This window comes from Leuresthes tenuis, unplaced genomic scaffold, assembly GCF_036924035.1.
Source record: "Leuresthes tenuis unplaced genomic scaffold, fLeuTen1.0.hap1 SCAF_1, whole genome shotgun sequence".
Lineage (NCBI taxonomy): Eukaryota > Metazoa > Chordata > Actinopteri > Atheriniformes > Atherinopsidae > Leuresthes > Leuresthes tenuis.
The window spans coordinates 6,607,827-6,634,593 of NW_027325355.1; the positions used below are offsets into that span (position 1 = coordinate 6,607,827).

General features: G+C 41.0%; 1 protein-coding gene, 5 non-coding genes and 5 pseudogenes across 6 annotated transcripts in view; 1 reads left to right on the forward strand and 10 right to left on the reverse strand.

Annotated features, from left to right (window-relative positions):
- The window catches only part of LOC140292446 (NACHT, LRR and PYD domains-containing protein 3-like), a 405,682-nt gene that overhangs the window by 73,143 nt on the left and 305,772 nt on the right, over positions 1-26,767 (forward strand). The gene's annotated exons all lie outside the window — the stretch shown is intronic.
- On the reverse strand, positions 161-279 carry LOC140292678 (5S ribosomal RNA). Its single transcript, XR_011912588.1, has one exon. It is a non-coding gene; the product is annotated as a 5S ribosomal RNA (ribosomal RNA).
- Positions 549-667, reverse strand: LOC140302302 (5S ribosomal RNA; annotated as a pseudogene).
- Positions 937-1,055, reverse strand: LOC140300101 (5S ribosomal RNA; annotated as a pseudogene).
- On the reverse strand, positions 1,325-1,443 carry LOC140309251 (5S ribosomal RNA; annotated as a pseudogene).
- On the reverse strand, positions 1,713-1,831 carry LOC140293882 (5S ribosomal RNA). Its single transcript, XR_011912719.1, has one exon. It is a non-coding gene; the product is annotated as a 5S ribosomal RNA (ribosomal RNA).
- Positions 2,101-2,219, reverse strand: LOC140290822 (5S ribosomal RNA). The gene has a single exon (XR_011912395.1). It is a non-coding gene; the product is annotated as a 5S ribosomal RNA (ribosomal RNA).
- On the reverse strand, positions 2,489-2,607 carry LOC140309981 (5S ribosomal RNA; annotated as a pseudogene).
- Positions 2,877-2,995, reverse strand: LOC140303290 (5S ribosomal RNA; annotated as a pseudogene).
- LOC140290892 (5S ribosomal RNA) lies at positions 3,265-3,383 on the reverse strand. The gene has a single exon (XR_011912401.1). It is a non-coding gene; the product is annotated as a 5S ribosomal RNA (ribosomal RNA).
- trnaq-uug (transfer RNA glutamine (anticodon UUG)) lies at positions 5,693-5,764 on the reverse strand. Its single transcript has one exon. It is a non-coding gene; the product is annotated as a tRNA-Gln (tRNA).

Here is a 26,767-nt window from a genome sequence, read left to right on the forward strand (position 1 = left end):
CCCTGTCGTGATTATTCTCTCAAGCGGAAACTGAGACTCTCAGATCACTTCGTGTCTGCCAACAAAGCAGCAGCAGCTGAAGATGACCAACTTCCTCATGTGTCACAGGGTGATCAGACGTTGCAACAAAAGACATGCAGGTGGGAGAGAGAAGAGAAAAAGCTTACAGCACCTGGTATTCCCAAGCAGTCTCCCATCCAAGTACTAACCAGGCCCAACCCTGCTTGGCTTCCGAGATCAGACGAGGTCGGGTATTTTCAGGGTGGTGTGTCCGTAAGCAACAATGCCTGTGACAAATGTGCATTATGTAGGTACTGGAATCATACAGTTCCTCGATGTAACCAGATAATTGCCGAGAAAGGCTAACTTGTATCGGGCACATCTTCTTCCCTGATGTGATTATTATCTGCAATTGAAACTGAGACTCTCAGATCACTTCGTCTCTGCCAACAAAGCAGCAGCAGCTGAAGATGACCAACTTCCTCATGTGTCACAGGGTGATCAGACGTTGCAACAAAAGACATGCAGGGGGTAGAGAGAAGAGAAAAAGCTTACAGCACCTGGTATTCCCAAGCAGCCTCCCATCCAAGTACTAACCAGGCCTAACCCTGCTTGGCTTCCGAGATCAGACTAGGTCGGGTATTTTCAGGGTGGTGTGGCCGTAAGCGACAATGTCTGTCACAAATTTGCATTATATAGGTACTGGAATCATACAGTTCCTCGATGTAACCAGATAATTGCCGAGAAAGGCTAACTTGTAGTGGGCACATCTTCATCCCTGATGTGATTATTACCTGCAGTTGAAACTGAGACTCTCAGATCACTTCGTGTCTGCCAACAAAGCAGCAGCAGCTGAAGATGACCAACTTCCTCATGTGTCACAGGGTGATCAGACGTTGCAACAAAAGACATGCAGGGAGTAGAGAGAAGAGAAAAAGCTGACAGCACCTGGTATTCGCAAGCAGTCTCCCATCCAAGTACTAACCAGGCCCAACCCTGCTTGGCTTCCGAGATCAGACGAGGTCGGGCATGTTCAGGGTGGTTTGGCCATAAGCGACAATGTCTGTGACAAATGTGCATTATATAGGTACTGGAATCATACAGTTCCTCGATGTAACCAGATAATTGCCGAGAAAGGCTAACTTGTATCGGGCACATCTTCTTCCCTGATGTGATTATTACCTGCAGTTGAAACTGAGACTCTCAGATCACTTCGTGTCTGCCAACAAAGCAGCAGCAGCTGAAGATGACCAACTTCCTCATGTGTCACAGGGTGATCAGACGTTGCAACAAAAGACATGCAGGTGGGAGAGAGAAGAGAATAAGCTTACAGCACCTGGTATTCCCATGTAGTCTCCCATCCAAGTACTAACCAGGCCCAACCCTGCTTGGCTTCCGAGATCAGACGAGGTCGGGCATGTTCAGGGTGGTGTGGCCTTAGACGACAATGTCTGTGACAAATGTGCATTATATAGGTACTGGAATCATACGGTTCCTCTATGTAACCAGATAATTGCCGAGAAAGGCCGATGCGTAGTGGGCACATCTTCATCCCTGATGTGATTATTACCTGCAGTTGAAACTGAGACTCTCAGATCACTTCGTGTCTGCCAACAAAGCAGAAGCAGCTGAAGATGACCAACGTCCTCATGTGTCACAGGGTGATCAGACGTTGCAACAAAAGACATGCAGGTGGTAGAGAGAAGAGAAAAAGCTTACAGCACCTGGTATTCCCAAGCGGTCTTCCATCCAAGTACTAACCAGGCCCAACCCTGCTTGGCTTCCAAGTTCAGACGAGGTCGGGCATATTCAGGGTGGTGTGGCCGTAAGCAAGAATGTCTGTGAACAATGTGCATTATATAGGTACTGGAATCATACAGTTCCTCTATGTAACCAGATAATTGCCATGAAAGGCTAACTTGTAGTGGGCACATCTTCTTCCCTGTCGTGATTATTCTCTCCAGCTGAAACTGAGACTCTCAGATCACTTCGTGTCTGCCAACAAAGCAGCAGCAGCTGAAGATGACCAACATCCTCATGTGTCACAGGGTGATCAGACGTTGCAACAAAAAACATGCAGGTGGTAGAGAGAAGAGAAAAAGCTTACAGCACCTGGTATTCCCAAGCGGTCTCCCATCCAAGTACTAACCAGGACCAACCCTGCTTGGCTTCCGAGATCAGACGAGGTCGGGCATTTTCAGGGTGGTGTGGCCATAAGCAACAATGTCTGTGAACAATGTGCATTATATAGGTACTGGAATAATACAGTTACTCTATGTAACCAGATAATTGCCGAGAAAGGCTAACTTGTAGTGGGCACATCTTCTTCCCTGATGTGATTATTATCTGCAGTTGAAACTGAGAATCTCAGATCAAGTCGTGTCTGCCAACAAAGCAGCAGCAGCTGAAGATGACCAACTTCCTCACGTGTCACAGGGTGATCAGACGTTGCAACAAAAGACATGCAGGTGGTAGAGAGAAGACTAAAAGCTTACAGCACCTGGTATTCCCAAGCTGTCGCCCATCCAAGTACTAAACAGGCCCAACCCTGCTTGGCTTCCGAGATCAGACGAGGTCGGGTATATTCAGGGTTGTGTGGCCGTAAGCAACAATGTCTGTCACAAATGTGCATTATATAGGTACTGGAATCATACAGTTCCTCTATGTAACCAGATAATTGCCGAGAAAGGCTGATGCGTATTGGGCACATCTTCTTCCCTGTCGTGATTATTCTCTCCAGCGGAAACTGAGACTCTCAGATCACTTCGTGTCTGCCTACAAAGCAGCAGCAGCTGAAGATGACCAACGTCCTCATGTGTCACAGGGTGATCAGACGTTGCAACAAAAGACATGCAGGTGGGAGAGAGAAGAGAATAAGCTTACAGCACCTGGTATTCCCATGTAGTCTCCCATCCAAGTACTAACCAGGCCCAACCCTGCTTGGCTTGCGAGATCAGACTAGGTCAGGTATTTTCAGGGTGGTGTGGCCGTAAGCGACAATGTCTGTGACAAATTTGCATTATATAGGTACTGGAATCATACAATTCTTCTGTGTAACCAGATAATTGCCGAGAAAGGCTGATGCGTAGTGGGCACATCTTCATCCCTGATGTGATTATTCTCTCCAGCTGAAACTGAGACTCTCAGATCACTTCGTGTCTGCCAACAAAGCAGCAGCAGCTGAAGATGACCAACTTCCTCATGTGTCACAGGGTGATCAGACGTTGCAACAAAAGACATGCAGGTGGGAGAGAGAAGAGAAAAAGCTTACTGCACCTGGTATTCCCAAGCGGTCTCCCATCCAAGTACTAACCAGGCCCAACCCTGCTTGGCTTCCGAGATCAGACGAGGTCGGGCATGTTCAGGGTGGTGTGGCCGTAAGCAACAATGTCTGTGACAAATTTGCATTATATAGGTACTGGAATCATACAGTTCCTCGATGTAACCAGATAATTGCCGAGAAAGGCTGATATGTAGTGGGCACATCTTCATCCCTGATGTGATTATTACCTGCAGTTGAAACTGAGATTCTCAGATCATTTCGTGTCTGCCAACAAAGCAGCAGCAGCTGAAGATGACCAACTTCCTCATGTGTCACAGGGTGATCAGACGTTGCAACAAAAGACATGCACGTGGTAGAGAGAAGAGAAAAAGCTTACAGCACCTGGTATTCCCAGGCGGTCTCCCATCCAAATACTAACCAGGCCCCCTGCTTAGCTTTCGAGATCAGACGTGTTCAGGGTGGTGTGGCCGTAAGCAAAAGTCACCGTAACAAATATCTATTATATAGCTGCTTGAACCATATGTTTCTTTTAGTTTTTCACCTAATTGGCTTGAGAGGCTGATGCTGATCCTGCACATGTTCTTCTCTCGTGTTGGTTCTCTGCAGCTGAAAGTGAGACTCTCAGATAACTTAGTGTCTGTCGACCTCTTCTGTTCCCTGTGTGTAGTTTTGTGTTCAGCGTCACACAGAGAGACTGAGGCTGCTTAGTTAGATGAAATCATCACAAATTGCTCATTTTTAAACAGTTACATTATATTCTAGAAGTCAGAACACAGTGATAGATGTTGTTTCAGCATCTATAAAAAGCTGATTTGTGACTGATTCTCTCGCTTACGGCCATACCACCCTGAACATGCCCGATCTCGTCAGATCTAGGAAGCTAAGCAGGGTCGGGCCTGGTTAGTACTTGGATGGTAGAAAAAGTGCACGTGCAGCCACTTTAAACTGTCAAACAGGCAACTTTATATCTAACAGCAAACGCTGAGAGCTGCTCTGCAGAATAAATACTTTTACTGGTGGAAGTGTTAGTAAATGTTGCTGATGACACTTTGATTCTTTTACCTGAGTGAGGTTTTAGGTGCAGAGGCCCAAAAAATACTGAGGTCATGAGTCAGAACTTCTAGTCGGGTTCGGGGCTCCCCTGGAAATTTATTTAATTCCATTATTTAAATCTGGCCATTTTCAGAGTCTTAAAGGAACAAAAACAACATCATAATGACTTTTAGGTTTATTTGTTTAGTTTGTTATCAGAGAACATCAGCCTCATCCTAAATGATTTGCAAATGAGTTACAATGTAAAACTGGAGAATGAATTTCATCAAGTCATGGATTAGGAATAAAAAGGAATGAACTGTCCCGGGACAGAGGGATAATATATACAAATTAAACTTTGATTCATGTTTCCTTGCTATCTGAGTAGGACGCTGGGCTGCAATACAAATATCTCCACATTAAAATGCATTTTTTCTCACAGTCATCTACCACTTAAACTGCTCTCCACCTACATGTTTAGCTTGATGTGCTCCTCTTTCAGTGACTGGTGTGACTGACTGACTCACTAACGGTAACAACATCAAAGTCCGACTTGTGTGGTAGTTACCATAGCGACAGTGCATGTTGTCGATGACGCGCAGCACGTCTGCCCAAACTGAGCCACTGTTTTATTAAACAGCGCTACTCTTGGCTCTTCAAATATAAAATCACCACAATTTCAGCAACAAAAAAAAAATTAAAAATACAGAGGACACGACCTCGGTGTCCTCTATGGTAGTTACTGCCTTGCTCCTATGATTAGATGGAGAGGACAGCTGATTTTCCTTTGCCTGCCTTTTGTGTTGAAGGACTGAGTCACACAGTTTTATCAACCACATATTTTATTTTTTGGACGTTTTTGAAAGAGTATCCATACCAAGGAGTAAAATTGTACAATCATCTTTTTCCTAAATCAGTACCAACTTGTGCGCACCGCATGGAGTTGGCGCTCAGATCCCGGCCGGCAGAAATTGCTGCTCCTTGATTGGATGATTGGTTGGCCCATGGGTGGGCACCGGGTTAATTGTGCAGGCTTTTGAGTAGTTCTCCTTGTCGCTGATTGTTACCATGGGATTGTTTTTCCTGTTTCCTTCTCCTTTGGCTTCTGTGTCCAAATTCCAAATGGAGAGCATGGAAAAATATATGCATTGCAAATGAATATGCAAGAAGAAACCAAATAGATTCAATTAGTGACACCCAGAGGTGAGAAGGTAAATAGCACAGACCCTCTCAGCTGAATGTTCCACTTTTTCAACATTAACCAATTGAAGCCCTCTCTTTGGAATTGGTCACTCACACACTCTGCTGTGACTTGACAACTGACTAACCTCATTCACTCATCTTCTTTCCAGAACACAAACATGACAGCACACCTGAAGGTTCCACTGAGATTTGAACTCGGATCACTGGATTCAAAGTCCAGAGTGCTGACCTTTACACCATGGAACCCCTTCCACAGGCAAATTATGATCTTAGTCATGCAAATGCTTGACAACATAAAGGTTAAATTTTTCAGCGGTGCTCTTACAGCTTGTATTCTTAATATGGGCACGACAGTCAAGCAACACATTCTGTATCTTCGCTGGTCAAAGGTTAGAATCTGCCTGTCACACGGAGGAATGGGGTTCGATTCCCTGACAGGGAGGGTGCCATTTTCGCTGAGCAGCTGGTGGTTCACCAAAATCCGTTTCACAGCTCAGCATTGGAGAATCTCTTGAAAACCTGCAAAAAATGACTTTACGACATAGATTATCTGCTGGAAATGCATTCTCACAGAGCTCCAGAGTGGTGCCTGGGGACAGCTCATAGGAACAGACAAATAATTTGCAGCCAGGAGCTCCATATTCACCTCACAGACGCCTCTTATTTAATGTTGTAAAAGGAGTTTTACTGCCGATATGTCATGTGTTCATGTTAGCTGCACCAAATAGAGAAATTTCACTCACTTTAAAAAACAGTATCACACATACAGATACATTAATACTAACAGGTTAAAAAAACAAGGCAAAAGTAACATAAAATACCCAAAATGCAAACTTCTACACTGCTATATGCTGTGTCTCTGTTTGTCTCTGTTCTCATTCATGACTTTGTCTCTGGCTGTTTTGATGTGTTTGTTTTGGTCCTACTCGTTATCAGTTTATTGTGTCTGATTATCTGTTTTGGATCATAGTTTTGTGACGTTATTTTTCTTATTTTTCCCCATAAAACTGATGCTCACTCAGGTGAAAGCTTCAGACTGTGCAATGATTTCTGCACCAGACACGGGCAGAAACACCATATATACAAATGCATTTGGATAGTTCCAGACATGTGTAGTTATAGATATGTTTGGAAGCACACAGCAACACTCCCACATCAGCCAGCACGACAGAAACTGATGGAAAGTGGCGTCCTAAAACAGATGCCAGCTATAAAAGAGGGAAAGAAGACTGAACTCAACCTTGAACAAGTTTAAGTTTGAACTTGCACAACACTTCTCAGAGTATTTAGTATTCAGGAGTATTTTAGAGCAAAAATCAGCATTTAGCTACACGTCATTAAACTTGTTTAATAAGGGTTGTATCGCATCGCATTAAAAGGCAAAACAGTGGGAATTAGTTTCATTACAAACTCCTGATCCAGCCTCATTTCTTTCTGACTGTCCTGTCATCTTTAAAGTGGTCCTGATCAATAGTTCTCCAGCTTTCTGAAGGTCTCTCAGAGTCTTTCCTTGGACATTTTCTGCTTTTTCTCTCTTTTTCAGTCCAGTCCTTGTACCTGAGCATTTTCAGAGGAATGTGTTTTTCTTTGTTAAGCCACTTAACTCTGACCTATGAATCATTCAAGCAGAAAAAAGGCTCCTAACTCAAGGGATGAACCAGTGTTGTGTTAGCCCAATTTTTTCATTGGAAGCCCAAGAATAAGCTGGAGAAATCCATCCATCCATTTTCTATACCGACAGTCCGTTAATCGGGTAGCGGGTGGGCTAGCTGGAGAAATCGTTTATTATTTATTGGTCACAAGTAAAGTATATTGCAGCTGGACTCGGAGTGCCAGAGCTCCCGCAGGAAATCCGTCAGGCCGAGCCCCGTTATCCGGAAACATGTCATATTTATATTCAGCTTTATCTCACAGAAGTTGTATTCACACTTGTCAGAGTATAATTGGCCAGTTTTTAGTGGCATGCTCAGGCCAGCTGCTGTCCTTGTTGTGTTCTTTGGATGTGATGAACAATGTGTGTGTATGTGTGAGTGCTGTTTTAGGCGTGGATCTAATGTACCAGACCTATCTACTCTACTAGAGATGTTTTGTCTGACCCAGTTGTTTATGTCCTTCTAAGGTCTTGGACCATTTAAGGTCATCTGTTGTGCAGTATGAGCAAAGTGGAAAAGTACCAGCTAGGAACATAGGTTATTTAGTAAAATACAGAATATGAATTTATAATGTCTAAGATCAAAGCCAATTATAACAGTTGTATCGACACATAACAGACAACTTAGCAAAGAAGCCATTTTAAATTGGATCTTTAGGCACTTTGTTGCTAGCGGCCTGTCACAAAGACACATCATTTGTTCCCATTTCTTTAGTTGCATCTATGAAAAACACCAAAGATAACACAGTTTGACAGACAGAAAATGGTATTTTTACAGCAACATGGTGATTCCCAAAGAGCTATGAGCTGAAAACCTGGCATATCTCAGCATGGTGTGCAGTGTGTCCTTCAAACATTTGAGGAAACTGGACAAGTGGAGGACAGAAGAAGAAGTGTCAGGCCTAAAAAACTATCTACAGCAGATGAACAGTATCTGAAAGTGATGTCCTTAAGAAAGAGGAAAAAATCCAGCAAAGACCTGACAGGACCTGAGAGATGCATCTGAACCTTCAGCTGATCCATCTACTGTTCAATGAAGCCTCATCAGAAATGGTCTCCATGGAAGGGTGGCTGTCAAGAAGCCGTTCTTAAGGAAGGGAAACAGGGAGAAAAGGCTGAGCTATGCCAAATGACACGAGAAGTGGACTGAAAATCAGTGGCAACAGGTCTTATGGAGGCATGAATCCTCCCCAGAGCCGGACCTCAACATTATTGAAGCAGTATGGGATCATCTGACAGAGAACGGAACAAAAGGCAGCTGACATCCAAAGAAGAGCATTGGGATGTCCTTCAAGAAGCCTGGAGAACTATTCCTGAAGACTACTTAAAGAAATGACACAATCCTGGCAAAACATAAAGGAATGAAGTGTGTTTTAAGACTTTAGACCACAGTACTTTATATAATCTGCATATTCCAAAAAGTTGAGAACTTTTCCTGTTCTAAAAGCACAAACTTTCTGCTTTACTGAAGAAAGGGATGATATGTATCTGTTCAAGCTGCTCAGTATTTAGTCTAACCTACAACTGGTCCCAACAGGACGATCATCTTCAGCATCAGTGCTCAGTGACAGCTTTAGAACTATGTGTAGAAACCTGATTTGTATTTAGACTGTTTCTGTCCAGTCGAGCTCTCTGAGCTGACAACAAAAATAAACTCTTCTGAACCATCAACTTGTATTTTAGACCCAATTACACCAGACTGTTCGAGGAGGTTTTCCCCTAAATCCACACCTCCACAATGGATTTGATCAGTCCACCACAGAGTTTTAAGGTTGCTGGAATTAAACCTTTACTTTAAACTTTCCTTTTACTCTGGAAGCAGAAATTCCCCTTAAACCTCTCTGAGCCATAATTGGTGGCAGCAGAGGCCTTGGAGGGAGGCCTGGGGATGATTCTGCAGCTTCTGGCCTGTTGGCGGCTTCCTCAGAACTTTCCTCTTTGCCACTTTCAGAGGGAAATATGTAGAAACCCTCAGACTCATTTTCCAGAATCTCTTCATCTACTCTGTCACCCCACAGAAGTGCAGGAGAGGATATTTTGGTTTGACTCAAAAAGGACTTTTTAAGTAAGTGTTGTTTTTCAGGCGGTTTGTCTTTCAGGCTTTTATAAACTACAGTGATGTCATGTCCTTTGATGACATGTTTCCATTGTGATGTCATGCAGAACTGTGAGGTCATAATGAGTGATGACATCACTTCTTGTGATGTCAGCAGCGATGGTGCTCTGTTCTCAGTCACCAGTCATCACGTGTGCTGTTCTGCTCTCTTTTTCAGCTTTATGATCTTAACTGTAAATAATATGCAGCACATGTTCATAGAGCCCAGGCAATGGTGGGAAACATGGATTGTATGAATGCTGAGTGAAATGTAAATGAAAACAGAAGCAGTGACCTGCAGATCCTTTATATATATGTGATAACTGAATCTGAATGTATCAGTGTCCAGGTCAGTAATAATGTATTTATTGTATGTTACGGTGCTCACAGCTGCTTTCTGCACGCCTCACCTGGAAGTATCTTTGAAGCTGCTTTGTATGTTGTCTACACTGACTGTGAAGCAAAAGTAACACAACAGCCACATCTTCAGGCTGTTCTCAGTGTTTCCAGCACAATCATTCAGCTGTTTTCATGCATCAACATAATACAGTAATAACAGTGTAGTTATGGTTGTTTCTATTCAGAGCTGCTTACAAGCAGAATGGGATTATTTTTTACGTGTCAACATACAGTGTATCACATCATTTCTAGTAAAAATCTGACTTTGAAAGATGTTAAAATGACAGAATCAGCTTGTAAATGATAAAGTGTCTTCCTGTGGATGTTCTCAGATATGTACAGTATGAACACTGTGATCCTTTCCCACATGTCCCAGTATGTTTGATTGTGTTCCAAGTGAGGGTCAGACTGGAGAAAGTGTCATGAAGCTGTCACCCTTAAACAATCAATAAAAGCTCTGAATACAAAAGCATTTCAGTGTCATCTCTATAAGTAATGATGAAAGAAGCAAAAGCTTCAGCTGCACCTCCTGAGCTCTACTTTCCATATTGTCTACACTGACTGTGAATCAAAAGCAGCACAACAGCCACATCTTCAGCTTGTTGTTGAAAAGCTGTTCTGACAACATTCACAGCCCAATAAGCAGCACAGTGACAGCAGTGTAGTTGTGTTTGTGGGTCAGAGGAAATCTCATGTTCCAGCCATGTGATCCAGAACAACCCATGTGAGTGAAGGACAGACTGCAGCACTGATAAAAATGTCAGTTTGAGATGAATTCACAGGCATCAGTGTGTCAGTGGAACTGAAGGTGAACTGTTTGAGAGCTGAACACTGACAGGACTTTGTTTGCATGATGGAAACATGATGAAGAACAACATGACAAACTAAATCCATCATGTCAGAAGACAGAGTGGGAAAAGAATGAAAGTCAGCAGAAATTCAGCTCCATTATTGAATGAAGTCAAACACATTGAAGAGTTGGATCAGAGTTGAGGAGCTGTGTGGATTTGTAGTTGTGCATTTTCATCCCAGCTCTTAAACAACAGATAACAGTGTGTGTTACTAAATTCACCACCAAGCTGAATGTGTTTGTGGGAACATGAATGTTTTTTAGTCTTTCTGCATCATGTGACCCCGATTTTAATCATCTGCTGTCAGATTCAAATCAAGACCATGAAACCACACAGCAGCTTCAGCTGAGCTGTCAGTCAGCAGCAGCGGTCTTATCTGTGGGCCGCAGGGGCTGATGGGAGCTCTGAGGAGCTGTTAGAAAGCACGTGGCCCTGGTCTGATCTCACAGCTCGTCCTTGTTTGGCCTCAGCTGCATCAGAGCGCCACTTCTCCCCAGGTTCACCAGAGGAAACACCACTGCACAAAATGCTTTTCCTCCCAGCTGCTGCTCTGTGCTGTCTGTGTTCAAGTGAGTGTTTCCAGCCAATCAGGAGCCAGCAAACTCCACCTGGAACACACACTGTCACACTGACCTTCATCTGTCTGTTTGAGTCTCTCCAGCGCTGGTTGCCATGGCAGCACAGCTGATCCAGGACCAGTTAACACTGACCAGGAGAGTTGGTCAAAGTGTCTCCTTCAGCTGTGGAACTGACCAGTGTGATGAAAACTGGATATACTGGTACCAGAAGAAAGAAGCAGAAACATTCACAGTGATTCTGGATATTAATAAAGATAGTGGTGATGTTTATAAAGGTTATGGTCATCCTCAGAAAGATGATTTCTCAGCTGTGAATAAACAGAACGGCTGTGAGAGAGCAGTAAACCACAGCCCAGGTTCACTTATTTCACCTCCATCTCAGACAGAGTCACAAACATACTGAGCTGAGGGAGTTTCTTCCTCTCTGCTGTCTTCATTTATTTCAACTTTTATTCAACTTTTTCTTATTATTAAGAGAAGTTTTCTGAAGGTTCAAAGATAAAAACTGTGAACATTTCAAAGATTTATTCTGGAAAATGATCCAAATGAAACTTCAATTCACCATAAATAAAAGCAAGACATTTTAAAGACATTTATTTAATACTGAATGTTTTCATTCAAATGTCCAGATAAATATGAATCTCCTGCTTTGAGCTGCTGCTGGAATAAAGTCCATTCCTCCTTTAAAAAGTTTAATGAGCTCTTCATGAAAACACTTCCAGCAGCACTTGTTGTTTCACAGCTTTCAGCAGATTTCACCACATCATTTCACTTTATTCCATTTTAAAAGACAGATCTTGGACTGATCTCAGGTCAGGATTTTGTCCTTCTAGCAGCAGCTTATCAGGACGCTGATTTTGTTGGACAGATATTCATCAGTTTCCTGTGGATGTTTCTGCTTCCCAGAGGATGAATCCAGAGTGCACTGAGACTGAGGCAGGAGCAGGAAAACTTCCTAAATTCACGTGAAGTCTTTGTACCACATTACAGCTCAGAAACAGAACACATGCACAGTGAGGGCATGATGCTCAACACGTTTCTCAAAGCATTTACACAAGGACATTCATTATGTGCTGATAGTGATATGATTTCCTTCCCCTGACACTGAAATAACAATCATCTTTAAGGGATTTCATGTCACTTTTAGATCCATCAGCTCCACAGTTTTATATCTCTACATGTTAAGTTGAAGGCAGCTTTCACAGCGAGCTATGTGGCAAATATCTGGAAACAACTGAGACTAACAGCCTGAAACATCCAGTTTCTACAAAGATAGCTCATATACACAGTTCTGTTGAATGTTTCTGTACAGTCATCATGGACATTCATGTCACTTCCATTTAGTCATTTAGCAGATGCTTTGATCCAAAGTGACTCACAGGTGAGGAAACAACATCCCAGTGCAGTCAGGCATACCTCTCATTTCCCTGTATTTGTGTCCATCCTCCAGACTCCTGTGGATCCTTTTTACCTCACGCTAAAAAAGCCAATATCACAGACTGAGAAAAGTTAGATCATGAGAGAGAAAAAAACTCTTGAAACATTCTGTGAACAAAGCAAGGAGGTCAGTAAATAAGTCTACACCTCATTACAGTGGTTAATATTTCTGTCTGAATAAGTTTTTGTTTGCATCTGTGTGGTTGTGGACATATTTGATCTAAGGGAGCTTCAGATTGAAACCTCGCCAGTGAAGAACTGAATGTAGCACAACGTGTTGGTGTAAAAGACCACTCTGATGCTTAGAAGTCCATACTCCCACCAACTAGTTTAAAACTGAATAATCCTTTCAGATGAGAGATTAAACGTCTTCAAGAACCAAGAAGAAGAAGAAGTTGCCCTTATTCAGGCTCTTACCCACAAAGTGTCACCGTGAGGAGCCCCCTTTCCAATCAGTAAACCTTCTTCTAAAAAAGTAGCCCTGAACAGCTGCCTCCAGCTCCTCTGAGGGACACACCTGCTGAACTGGTCATTGACATTAAAATAAAAAGGCTGCAGACAGACCAAAACTCCTGCTTTGGAGATGAACCCTCTGTGTAATGCTTCTCACAGTTCATGAAAGAATATTATAAAATAACAATGATTTTAAACATCTGTAATTATACTGGGGCACCTGCTTATCTGAAGTGTTGCATATGTCACTGTGATCTATGTTATTAATGTCCAAAGACATGTGAGCTGTGTTTAGATTTAGCCAAAAGCTGAAGTGGAGAAGAAGATCTTGGAATAAAGAAAGAGGAAAGGATGATGCACAGTTTTTACAGTAATGAATGACACACAGTGGTTCCAACGGCGCCCTGGAGCTGTTCACATCTGGTCTTAACATGATCAGAAAAGTGAACTAAGTACATCTGTGAACACGTTCAACAACGATTCAGCAGCTCCTTTCTCCACCTCTCAGCCAAACTCGGCAGTTCTTGTGATGAGAGATTTCAACTCGTGTAACCTCTCCCAGGAACTGACGAGCTCCAAACAGCTGGTGACATGCGCCATGCAGGACAGCAACACACTGGACCACTTCTACTCCACCATAAAACCCTCATACCGCTCCATCCCCCCCGCTGCCCTTGGACACTCCGACCACTGCATCATACAGATGGTCCCCACATACAGGCAGCAACTGAGAAGGGCCAAACCATCCAGGACTACAGCAAGGAGGTGGACTCCAGAGGCAAGGGACATGCTTCAGGACTGCATGGAGTCTACTGACTGGGAGTCACTGAGGGGCCCTGAGGATGACAACGGCAGCTTTTCTGACACTGTATGTTCCTGCATCAGCTTCTGTGAGCAGGTCTGCCTCCCAACCAAAACCATCACAAGGCACAATAACCAAAAGCCCTGGTTCTCCAAGCAGCTCAGAGAGCTCAGGCGCCGGAAAGAGCAGGCGTACAGAGAGGGTGACATGGACACATTCAGACTGGCCAGACAGGGCCTCAAGAAGGCCATCAAAAATGCTAAAGAGGACTATAGAGCCAGACTGGAGAGTGATTCAGGCACCAACGACCCTGGTTGGTAGAAGCCCTGTGGTCGCCCCCTCCCCCGGACTAGCTGACGATCTCAACACCTTCTACACAAGGTTTGAGAGACCCCCTGCTGCTTTATTGTCTCCAATCCCCCCCCCCCCCCTTCTCTCTCTCTCTCTCACAGGCACTGAGAGCTCACCGCCACCCACTTCTCATCCCCTTATCACATATGTGTATGATGAAATAGTTTTTAACGTATTCTGTGTGTAAATTCTCCCAGAAAGGTAGCATCATATGATATGGCAGGTTGTGTGTGTTTTTCTGTCACTTTACTCAAAGAAAGTTAATGCCTTAGCATGCATGAGGTGTTCTTATTGTACCCCAACTCCTTGGAACACAGTAAACACCTCACCTATGAATACATTAAGAAACAGTGAAAAATACAGTTCTTGATCAGCAAACCTAATGCATCTGATATATGTTAGATTAAGCTTTACTTTAATAGCACATATCAAATCAAAATATTCTCACACGGGGGAAATCTTCCTCTTCCTAGGTGGCTCCATCCTCTTACCTATCCTTCTCTCCTCACTCTCCCTAATCTCAAAACTATCTCTCTCTCACTTAACTCCCGAAACTATCTCCAAACTATATTGACGCTATCAAAACTCTAGTATCCTGAACCCGAACTGACCGCAACTCTCCATAAAAAACAAACATCTTAAATGGAGATTGAGGGGTTTATATGCTTGTCAATACTCGGGCATATAAATCTGACAAAATCTGAAGCGTTTATGGAAGAAGTCACGTGGTTGGGACGGGTAGCGAGATTGCGGACGTCATCATTTTCGGCTCCTCCCCTAAATTAAGTAAACCGTCTCCTCCATTACGCCAAACACGCTTCGAAGCCTCAGCACATTTCAGAACATCACTACAGGAAGCTGCATGCAGGTGAGTCCAGAAAAGAATACATGTAGCGGTCAAACATTTGCAGAAATGTCTTCAAAGTGCTTTGTATCATTGGTTTGATTCCTGCACCTGGACACGGGCAGTCAGAACATGTACTAAAGAGTAAAAAAGTTCAAATAATCTGGCTGCTATACACAGTTAGCATGTCCTGCTAATGCTAATGCTCTGCTAACCGTTGTACTCAAAGCAGAAACACAACCTCAACTATAGATTTCAATAAGCCGGTCAGATGGGCAAATAAAATGGAGCTTTATCCTTCTACCTGTGTGTTAAACATACTTCTGGACCCGTTTCTTCCGATTTTCTCACTTTGTTGGACAGTTTTTGACCATCTTGTCACATTTTCCACTAAAGCTGCAGTTTTCTAAACTTCTTTCTGTAGTATTGCTGATATCTTTTGTCATTTAAAAAACTTGATGATCAATGGATAATTTAGAATTGTTCTTTCCAGGCTTATCTGGGTATCATTTGGCTTTTTGATAAAAATATGGAGCAAAAACATGTGATATGATGTGTTTAATGTACACACTATGCCATATTTCATGATTAGATCTTAAAATGGGATTTAATTATGGTCACTATAAATACTTTAAGAGTTTGAAGAGGAGTCATAGCATTAAAATATAGATTTGTCAGTGATCCAGGAAAGTATCACAGGAGCAGTAGAAATATGCAGTTCAGTATCAGTGTCTGATTTCTCAGATTTACACTCAGAAGCCCATTAAAAGACAGTCTGACTGTCCTCTGCAGAAGTGTCTCATGAAAGCTTCATTTTTCAGTTTCCTTTACATATCCAATATTTTCTTTTATCCACGTATCAAAAGGACTGACCGCATGATAAAAAGGTTGTACATGTCTTTACTCATAAAGTCCACCTGCCAACATCTGGAGTTAAAATGGAGCTAAAATGATCTTTATTAGGAGGATCTGTGCAACTTTTAGGAGCTGATACTCTGATCTGACCACAACACAAGATCACTTTTTACTCTTTAACTGTACACATAAGTTTACCAGGTAAGATAATTTCAGAATCTAAATAAAGGAGACTGTAGGTTATTTGGGTTGAAAAATATTTCAGAGTTTTAAAGGTCTGTGAGTTTCCTTCATCTCAAACTTTAGGTTTCACTAAAGCAGCTTTCTGGAATGAATCACTGGACGAGCACTTCTGATACCAGAAAAACACTCCTTTATATTTAAATGACAGCCTCAGAATGGTCCACTTCATGTTGTTCTTCAGAGTGTCTCAGATCAGTCAGACAGCTCCTGCTGACGTGCTGTTAGCCACACAGAACTAGATCATTCCCCCACTGAACCATCACATGGGATGATATTGGGACCCTTTCCTCAAACAGTATCATTGTCTTAATGTAGTAAAATGATTTAAGTTGATCATGTTACACTGACTCAGATGAGATTTATGGGATATTGCACACAGTGGGTGTCATTCTACAGAGAATATTACTAAAAAAATTTCTGAATTAAAAAAAAAAAAGCTACAAATATTTTGAACTGTGACCTTAGTGGGTCTTTTAAGAACCATTTTAAAGTTATCAAGGATTGAAATAAAAACCATGGTAATAAGTTTAATTAAATGTGACTAGATGGTTAAAAACTGTCCAGAAAGGTTTTCAAGAGAAGAAGAAAAGTGGGTGTGCTTTAACATGCTGCACGCCACAGCTGGATCTTATTGTATGTACTGACAGTTGCAGACAGAGTCCATCAGTCAGAGGACCAGGACCAGAATGGAGCGGCAGAACCAGGATCCAAACCCCTCCACCAGGAACAGAGCCGGTTCATCCTCTGGTTCCACCGGGCTTCAGGTCAGTGTGGAGGATATTAAAGATACGAGGACGAGTGTCAAGGAGGAGTGTATCGTCCGCTTGTTCTGCTTTTCCATGAAATGTTGAAAAGGTGTTAGCAAAGTGTTTCCTGGTTTCATCTCCTCTCACTGATACAAATGTGCTTAGACCAGGGGTGGGAAATTCATTTTTACAAGGGGCCACATGAGAAATTGTGTCAGAGGTTCACACCAACAATAACTTGAACTTGATTCTGCTCAACTTTCTCCCACTGTAAAATGTGCAAAATTATATTATTTGAATAGCTAGTACCACTTCAAATGTGGAAATAGTGTTTCTTGGTTTCATCTCCTCTCTCTGATACAGATGTGCTTAGATTGAAAATGTGCTGCAGGCTGAATGATCTGCTGGAAGAAACTCAGTGGCCAGATTGTTGTTTTGGGACATTTTCTGGCTCTCAGTCTTCAGATTTGAGAGGTTCAGGAGCTAATCTTCATTATTTGTGTTTAAAGTCTCTGGATTACATGAATTAAACCTGGTGGTGGTAATACTTCTGGGTCTTTAATGGTTAGATGACAGGTTTGTAGATCTCTCTACCTCAGGGTAAAGAGTTGTTTTAGAGAGAAACGAAGGTTGAGTTAAAACTGTTTCCCTGACAGCTGTTGAGCTCAATGGCTGCAGACCTCTGGGTTGTAAGCTGGAACAAAGGATTAGTGTCAAGAATGTCATGTATTACCACCACTGTTACTTTCATTAATTTAAACCAGTAGTCAACCTTTTTCAGTCCAACCTCTACAAGTTGTTTAATTGAACAACTTGGACAAGACTGTGCTTCCTTCTATCATTTATAAATATTGTAGCAAGAGTTCCTTTTCAGAATTTCATCATGGCAAAAAATAATTAATGAAAGATCAAAAAGCAAGAGTTTACTACTCAAAAACCTGAACGTGTGCAGAACACATCAGAGCACAGTGCTGACAGCTGAGGGCACTTATAAACACACTCTCAGCATTCATGTTTGATCTGAAATATTGAGACCTGTGGCTCGGTCTATACACGTCCAGTTAGAATATGTTGGTTAGCTTAGAGAAATCTTTTGTGTCAACTTCAAAAGGATCTAATCCTTCTTGCTTTCTGTCATTGCAGAAACATATATCCCAAGACGGATCCAGATGTCACTCCTGTAAACACTGTGGGAAAGTTTTCAAAAGATCTTCACATCTGAGGTATCATCAGAGGCTTCACACTGGAAAGAAACCATATAGCTGTTGTCAGTGTGGGGCAGCTTTCGCTACATCTTCCAATTTTGAGAAACACCAACGTATTCACACAAGAGAGAAACCATACAGCTGTGGTCAGTGTGGGGCAGCTTTCACTACATCTTCCAATTTTGAGAAACACCAACGTATTCACACAGGAGAGAAACCTTACAGCTGTGGTCAGTGTGGAGCAGCTTTCACTCAATCATCTAACCTAAAGACTCACCAACGTATTCACACAGGAGAGAAACCATACAGCTGTTGTCAGTGTGGAGCATCTTTCACTCAATCATCTAGTCTGAAGGCACACCAACGTATTCACACAGGAGAGAAACCATACAGCTGTGGTCAGTGTGGGGCAGCTTTCACTACATCTTCCGATCTTAAGAAACACCAACGTAGTCACACAGGAGAGAAACCATACAACTGTGGTCAGTGTGGGGCAGCTTTCACGGTATCATCTAGTCTAAAGACACACCAATGTATTCACACAGGAGAGAAACCATACAGCTGTGGTCAGTGTGGGACAGCTTTCACTACATCTTCTGGTCTTAAGACACACCAACTTATTCACAAAGGAGAGAAACCACACATCTGTAGCCAGTGTGGGGCAGCTTTCACTACATATTCCCATCTTAAGACACACCAACGTATTCACACAGGAGAGAAACCATACATCTGTAGTCAGTGTGGAGCAGCTTTCACTGAATCATCTAATCTAAAGACACACCAACGTATTCACACAGGAGAGAAACCATACAGCTGTGGTCAGTGTGGGGCAGCTTTCACGGTATCGTCTAGTCTAAAGAGACACCAACGTATTCACAAAGGAGAGAAACCTTACAGCTGCGGTGTGTGTGGGGCAGCTTTCACTACATCTTCCGTTCTGAAGAAACACCAACGTATTCACACAGGAGAGAAACCATACAGCTGTGGTCAGTGTGGAGCAGCTTTTGCTCGATTATCTAGTGTGAAGACACACCAACGTATTCACACAGGAGAGAAACCATACAGCTGTGGTCAGTGTGGGGCAGCTTTCACGGTATCGTCTAGTCTAAAGAGACACCAACGTATTCACAAAGGAGAGAAACCTTACAGCTGCGGTGTGTGTGGGGCAGCTTTCACTACATCTTCCGTTCTGAAGAAACACCAACGTATTCACACAGGAGAGAAACCATACAGCTGTAGTCAGTGTGGCGCAGCTTTCACTCAATTATCTGGTCTAAAGACACACCAACGTATTCACACAGGAGAGAAACCATACAGCTGTAGTCAGTGTGGAGCAGCTTTCACTTGATCTTCCAATTTTAAGAAACACCAACGTATTCACACAGGAGAGAAACCATACAGCTGTGGTCAGTGTGGAGCAGATTTTGCTCGATTATCTAGTCTAAAGACACACCAACTTACTCACACTGTGGATACATTTTTGATTTAAATCAACAATATATTTTACGGCAGATAAGAAAACATTCACCTGGGAGCAGCAACAGGAACTACCAGTCAGAAGAATTTCCCCTGTTCAGATTAAAACTCGTCTTTCTGGATTACCACCTTCTCTTGTCAGGACTTTTGTTCTGAATGTTCTGTGGGTAGCACATGTTTGAAGAATCATTGAAAGTGCTTTATAATTTTTTGGGATTGTTTTAACTGTGGACAGATCTCCCACCGTTCAAGATAAATATGACATCAGTTGTGAGTTGATAGACAGAACGATGTAAGTTCCATGAGATGACATTGTTTTAGTTTGGTGCTATATGAATAAAACTGAATTGAATTGAATATGCAATCTGTTTTAAAGTAGATACATGTCTTATTCTATTATACTGAACATGTATGTTTTGTTTAAAGTTAAAATTCACAAAGCAGCTGTGGGTATGTTCGAAAACATACAACAACTTTAGAAGCAATATATCATTTCAGTTTGATGTAAAGTCTAGCTTTACACTTGTTTGTATTTCATTGTTCTGCATTTTATTAAAGGTCAGATGTCAACATTTCTCATGCGTTTCATGTTCTTGCTACAGAGATATTTAATTTATATTTAAAAATGTGTGTTTGGTTCTAATCTTTGTGCTAATCTTTCCCAAAGACTTAGAAATATTTAACGCAGTCTGACAAAGGTTTGGAGTTGTTTCCTGTACTTTCCAGACAGCTGTTTGATTGTCATGACTAAAGCTGAAAGTTAAGGCTGTTCCAACACTAAAAGGGCACGAGGCTCAACTTCAAGCTGTAAAACTATGTCAAATGTCTGTTGTGTTGGTGTCAAGAAAATTCTCTCAAAATGAGGCTCAGAGTCGCTGGAGACAATTAATACCAAACATTTATTCTCACAGCAAGGAGTCTGCATGACATATCAAGAAGCTGACACAGATTTGTCTGAGTTAAAAAACAAAACAATGATGCTATCGCTATTTAGTTTCCACTTTGTTTATTCTGTACATTTCTGTATATAACAGTGCTGAGCCTGAGTGAGATGGAGATTTCAATTTCCCAGAAGCAACCTCCCAAAGGGATCAATAAAGTCATCCATCCGTCCTACAAGAACACTGGCCACACAAGGTTATGTGACATTCAGTCAAACAAGGATTAGACAGAAGTTGAAATAAGATAGATAGGAGGACTCTCAGCACACAGTGTCTCTTGACCCTGCAGCATCTCACACACGGTACTTGCTTTTTGTCATAATATAACTTCATGACATTTCCCTCCTGTTTATAATAGAAAAGAGGGTGTAAATTCACAGTAGATTCATATATACACATGCATTTGTTTTTGTATATCTTCTACATCATTGTCATTGTTAAACAGTTTGTTATGTTCACCTCTGTTTGTTTTTGGCTCTCAGTCTCCATGTTGCTGATCCTGGATCTGCTGAGATGTCCCAGGTCATTGTTGGCTTTGAGCCTCACATTTATTTTTGTCCTGAGAAAGGAGAAGTTCCAAAAAGTGAAACAGGGATTGCTTTTGGATTTGACATAGCCTATATCATGCCAACATTCATTTGGGTCTGCCGTTTTTCATTTAGTTTCAGACTTGTTATTGGATTCAAATGTTGACGAGTTTCTGTGACAGATACAGTGGGGAGAACAAGTATTTGATACGCTGCCGATTTTGCTGGTTTTCACACTCGCAATGCATGTAGAAGTCTGTAATTTTTATAATAGGTGCTCTTCAAGTGTGAGTGACGGAATCTAAAAATAAAATCCCGAAAATCGTACTGAATTTGCATTCTCCCCACTGTAGGCTCCAGTCCCCCTGAAACCATGTAAAACAAATGGAAGGATGGATAGTTTGTAGGACATTTATTTATTCATTCATTCCACTTCGGTATTGAAATATTTTTGTTCCATTCAATGTAAAGTTATCCTGAGGATAACAGGCAGGATTTGAACCAGCTGTTGCACCACTGGCAAGTTATGGTCTCTGTGAAACTCACCAAGCCACCTTCCCACTTGAAGATGTTTTCGGAGTGCTTTTTAATTTGTACTTTTAGTGTTGGAGCTGAAACTTCACTGAGTCATAGGTTTTGATCCCAGAACATCTGACGTTTAAAACATTCACCAAACAGTCTGAGCTATTCCACTGAACCCTTTGCTCTGACTGTTGCACAGGCAGCAGTTTCATAATGAATCAGTCGGGTGTTTGAAGGAATGTTTCCATGACATCGAACTCAGAGCCGTCTCCATTAACCTCAACAGTAAATATCATCTTCCCCCGTCCACACAAGCTCTGTGAAGAATGTTTGCTGCAATTCTTAATTCACCATCCTGTCTCCTGTGTTACTAAGAACAGCAAAGTAAAGTAAGTTACTAAGTAAAGTAAGTAAAAAGATCTGGTTTGTGTCCAATGAGTGTGATCCTGACCGCATCAAAACCAGTCAAACTTCTGCTTAGTTCAGGTTAAATTGAAGGTTTAGCCAGTGGTGTTATTTATTTAGTCATTTACAAATCCTCTGAAAAGTCGATCATACACCAAATGAAGTTTGATTTATTCAAGCCTGCTCTTTAAAGTACAGAGCGATGTCACCTCCCAAACCCAACCCTGTCCCTGGTTCTGAAGGAGAGGAGGATGTTAGCGGAGGGCCCTGCTTAGAGTCCTGCTTCAGTAAACTACAGCAACCAAGTAAACCTGCGACACTTCTGCTGGGATCAAATTGATCTATGAGTGCTTAAAGATTCAATAAAGAAAAACATGCAGCTGAAGCAAAATAAAACTTGAACCGAGAACTTACAAGAGAGGTTTTTAATGTTTTTATGCACATCAATCTTTACTTCATCGGCTACCTCCATGGGATTAAAATCTGGAATATTTTTCTCATAAAAGGACAAAATGTCAAGGGTCAGAAATCACATTTATTTTTGTTTCACTCTGTAGGATCCATAAATAATTTATTACCAGCTCTGTTAGCATGAAGAGAATCCCCTTTTATCCCAAAAAGATCCCAGGTGTTGCTCTTGAGGTGTTTTTGTAAGTTTATCACACCAGGTGGTGAAATGATATGAGTCACTCTACAGTTGTTGTAGATTTCAGCTGAGATTCAGACTAAAAGACACATTTTGTGTCTGAAACTGTGAGAGACTGTTCAAGTCGGACTGAAAGCAGATTCAGAGGGTTGTGATTTGTTTGTTTTTCCACCCAAATTATGTGATAACTGTCAGACATGCAGCAGTGCTATGATATCCACTTTAGAAGCTACAGTTATTGGACACAGTGAAAGCTGACCATCTTTGTGGCTCAGAGGAAAACTGAGAAAACAAAGTTGTCAGTCTAAAGCTAAAATACAAAAGAATACTGCTCCTTATGTGGAACAAACCAAACTCCAAAGAAGCTGTAAGTACCACTACTGCGACTGAACTTGTGACATTATCACAGTTTACGCAGCTTCCTCAAACATGTATGTCTTGAGGTCTTTCCAAAATATATTTTTGACACTGATTTTCTGATGAAGTGTTTTGTTTTATTGCCACTTAAATGAAGCAAACAATGCCCACCAACGTTGATTTATCTTTATAATGTCTTGTGTTCTGTTTTAGGTGTTCATTCATTACAGATTGTCCAAATAGTGAAATATAAGTGAAAAGAGGCCCTAATATAAAGCAGAACTATTAATGATAAATTCCTTTAACCTGTTTTAGTTTCAATGAGATCAACACTCTGCAATTGGTGTATTTAAGGTGATTTCTATAGTTTATTTTGATTGTTTTTTTTTGTGATATCTATCAAAGAATGATGTTTGGCGATTGGTTAATGTGTTAAAAATGCACATGTTGTCATGATGTTATCTTGATTAAAATCAGTTTTATTTAAAACTGGACTTGTTTTGTGGTATTTTACATAGGATCACAAACTCTCCTTTTTTCAAGTGAAATTCATCTGCCAAAAGAAGAGGTAAATACTTTCTTGATAATGCCTGGATTTATCTATTTTTTGTTTTCTATTAATTTTTCAATTTTGTTGTCATGAATACTTGTAGCCACGATTGTTTAGTTCATACCTGATATTTGTAATGCAGACACAAACATTTTCATCTATATATCCTCTTGAAATCAGTCAAACAAATGATCCAGAACTGACCTGCTGGAACCTTAACCAGACACATATTTTGTTCTTGTATTATTTTTATTTAATATGGGTTTTAAGTGTCTGAGGGAAAAGAGAATATATTGCTTTTATCGATGTTGCACACAACATCCTACTTTCTTTAGATTTATATGATTAGAATAAGGGGATATTATTTAATGTATTTTCAGTTAACTTGTTGACTTTTCTAAAAATACAATTTATTTCTTGTCATAGACAAAATACTGTTATGTGTCGCAGAACCTGATACCTAAGACTTGTTTAAGATAAAACCCTAATTAACCCTTCGGTCAGCAGGTGGACATAATAAGCTAATTAAGTTACCATGTAATTTTTTTCTTCAAATTAAACTCTGAAATATCATAAGCTAGTTTTAATAAATACCAACGACTACAGGCAATGTGAACTTGTCAAAAGTTTAAAAATGTATGTTTTTCCTTTGACTAAATATTGGGTCAAAGGTTAAGAAAATTGAGCATGCGCGGTCAAACGCAGTTTTAATTGCTATTAGCTTGCTGTGGTTTGACACGGGAGCAAATAATTAACAACTGGCATGGAAAACTCATTTCGTGAGTTATTTTTTTACTACTTGAATCCATCTTCTCAGTATCTAGAAATACTATCAATCGTACAACTCGCATAACAATTGCCAAGATATATTTTTTGTGTTTAATGCAGCAGGACGATTGTATATCGCCCAGTTAGCAAGCTAGTATGCTAACGTTAAACTCTTTCTGACTTTATTGGATAACTGCGCATGTCTTAATTTATGTAACAGTTGTCGTGAGTGGTGACGTTGGTGGAGTCTTACGTCTGTTATCTTTTATTTTTACTAAATTATTAAATATTGTACTACGCTGAATTTCACATCCAGCTCGGTTGTTGAGAGAAGGGGCAATTTCACTTTTTATAGACATAATATAAAAAATAAAAAATTTGTCTGAACTAGAATTGAGTACCCTTCAGTTAATGATTTGTAAATACTTTAGCTACACTTAGCTATGACTTAATCACAACATTGTGTATTTAGTGTTTATTTTAGGACCCTGTTTTATGGCTCATTGTCTATTGCTTGAATCCTGCAGTTACCTCTGTTCTCCACCAGGGGCCAATAGAGCTCTATAAGTTGTTTTACAACCTAACAAACAGCTCAGTGACTTTCACTTGATCATTTTCATGTCTAATCTGTTCACAGATTATAATTAAAACATGGGTTTAAGCCCCAGCTTTCGCTCGACATCAAGTCTGTTTGAGCCTCCTATTAGCTGGCTGGTAACGTAGTTGTGGGTGAAAGAGGTTACCAGTGTTAACAAACAACAAAGTTTACTCTACAAACCGGCAAACTGCCATTTGGTTGATATTTGGAAGCTAAGTTTGTCAACTGTTAATTATAACTGTTCCCAATGGAAAAGTGCTGAAGCTTTTAGTAAAGTCTGTGATTAGCATTTAGAATATTAGTGATGTCATGATGTTGTATCCAGCTGTGTGCCAGCCCACCTTACATCTGTTTGCTTTTCTGTTACTTTTCCTGCTCACATATACCTGTGTTTCCCAAATATATTAGGCAACCTATTCACAATACCAACATGATTTTTTGAACATCTTCTTTTCCTGCTCTTTTACCGGCAGATGTTACAGCTGACTTTACTGCAGCTTCTCCAGTGAGTAACCAAGAGAACAAGGAGCAGCTGACAAGGACACAAATGTGAGTGAGACAAAAAAATCACAAGCAGGTTATTATGTAATGATGTGTAATGTAAAGATAAATATAACTGTACACATAGATGTAGCAGTCAAATCCCATAATTTCATGTTTCTGGAGTCAGACAGCAGTGCAGCCCATTAAAAATTAGATTCTGACTTTGTAACGTCCCTTTATGTCCCTGCAGTCTCTCTCCATGCTGAATATATAAACATACAGGCAGTAAACAGTTTAGAAGGTGCAGCACTTAGCTGTGATTTCTGTGCAGAGTTATAACTGTTATGGCTCAGATGTTCGTTACACGGTTGAATCCTGCAGGTATTTCTGTTCTCCACTAGAAATGGACTGAGCTGATTTATTTATTTATTTATTTGTAGCACGAGTTTCTTGTTTACTTTGAATTCCAGCCTGACAAACAGATAAATGACTTATTTATTGATGCGTTACATATATGAAGATAAACATTCACTTTAAAGGTTATTAGGAACACCTTGTAGTGGTTCTTAAGTGTGTCGTGTACTTTTCAGCAAATAAAACCAAAAATCCCATAAGTCACCCAGTGCAGTTCCCACCCCAGAACAATAGGTGGCAGTGTGAACATTATCACGCTCCATACTGAGTCAGTTTCATGGCGCCACAAACAAACAAAGAAAGAGGGAGCGCTAACTCTGTTAGCAGAAAAGAACCTGTGATCTGTGTGTTTTTATTCTTTTTTCTGGATGTCAGGTGTGTATTAAACAGTTTCCGGATGCTGTTTAAGTGAGATTTGGTTCACTTGAACTCCATGTAGGACCGTTGGTGGCTGCAGGGGGACAGATGGATGAAATAAGGGATTTCCTTCAGTTAGCCCAGTGGTTTTCAAACTTTTTCGTTCATTCCCCACTTTGGACAAGCGGGACTTTTCAACCCCACCTGGCCCCATCGTCCCAACACAATGCCAGTGAAATACGCCAAGCTTAACATTTTCAAGTAACATCATGCTGTATCTAAATTCTAACTCAATAACATCAAGACAAGATTGACAAGACAGGTGAGCAAGTGAACACAGCAAAGCTACAAGCTTAAAATGTTTCAATTTATTAAAGTAACATCAAGTAACATCCTGTTGTATCTAAATTCTAACAACATCAAATAACCGCAAGTTCAAAAATAAAGAAAAAAAGTGCAGCTGTGTCATAAGTTGCAACAAGTTAAAAAATAGAGAAAATAAAAGTGCCACTTTGCAATCTGTTAAAAAAAAGAAGAGAAATACATTTGGTGAACAGGTGAACATATGATTGTTATCCCTGCATTAGGGGCTGCAGTGAGCCTGTTTTGCATTGCACATCTTTTCAAAGCGGGGTTGCAGGCTTGATACCGCCACTCTCAAGTCATGCTCAATGTTCAGCTGAGATCTGTATTTT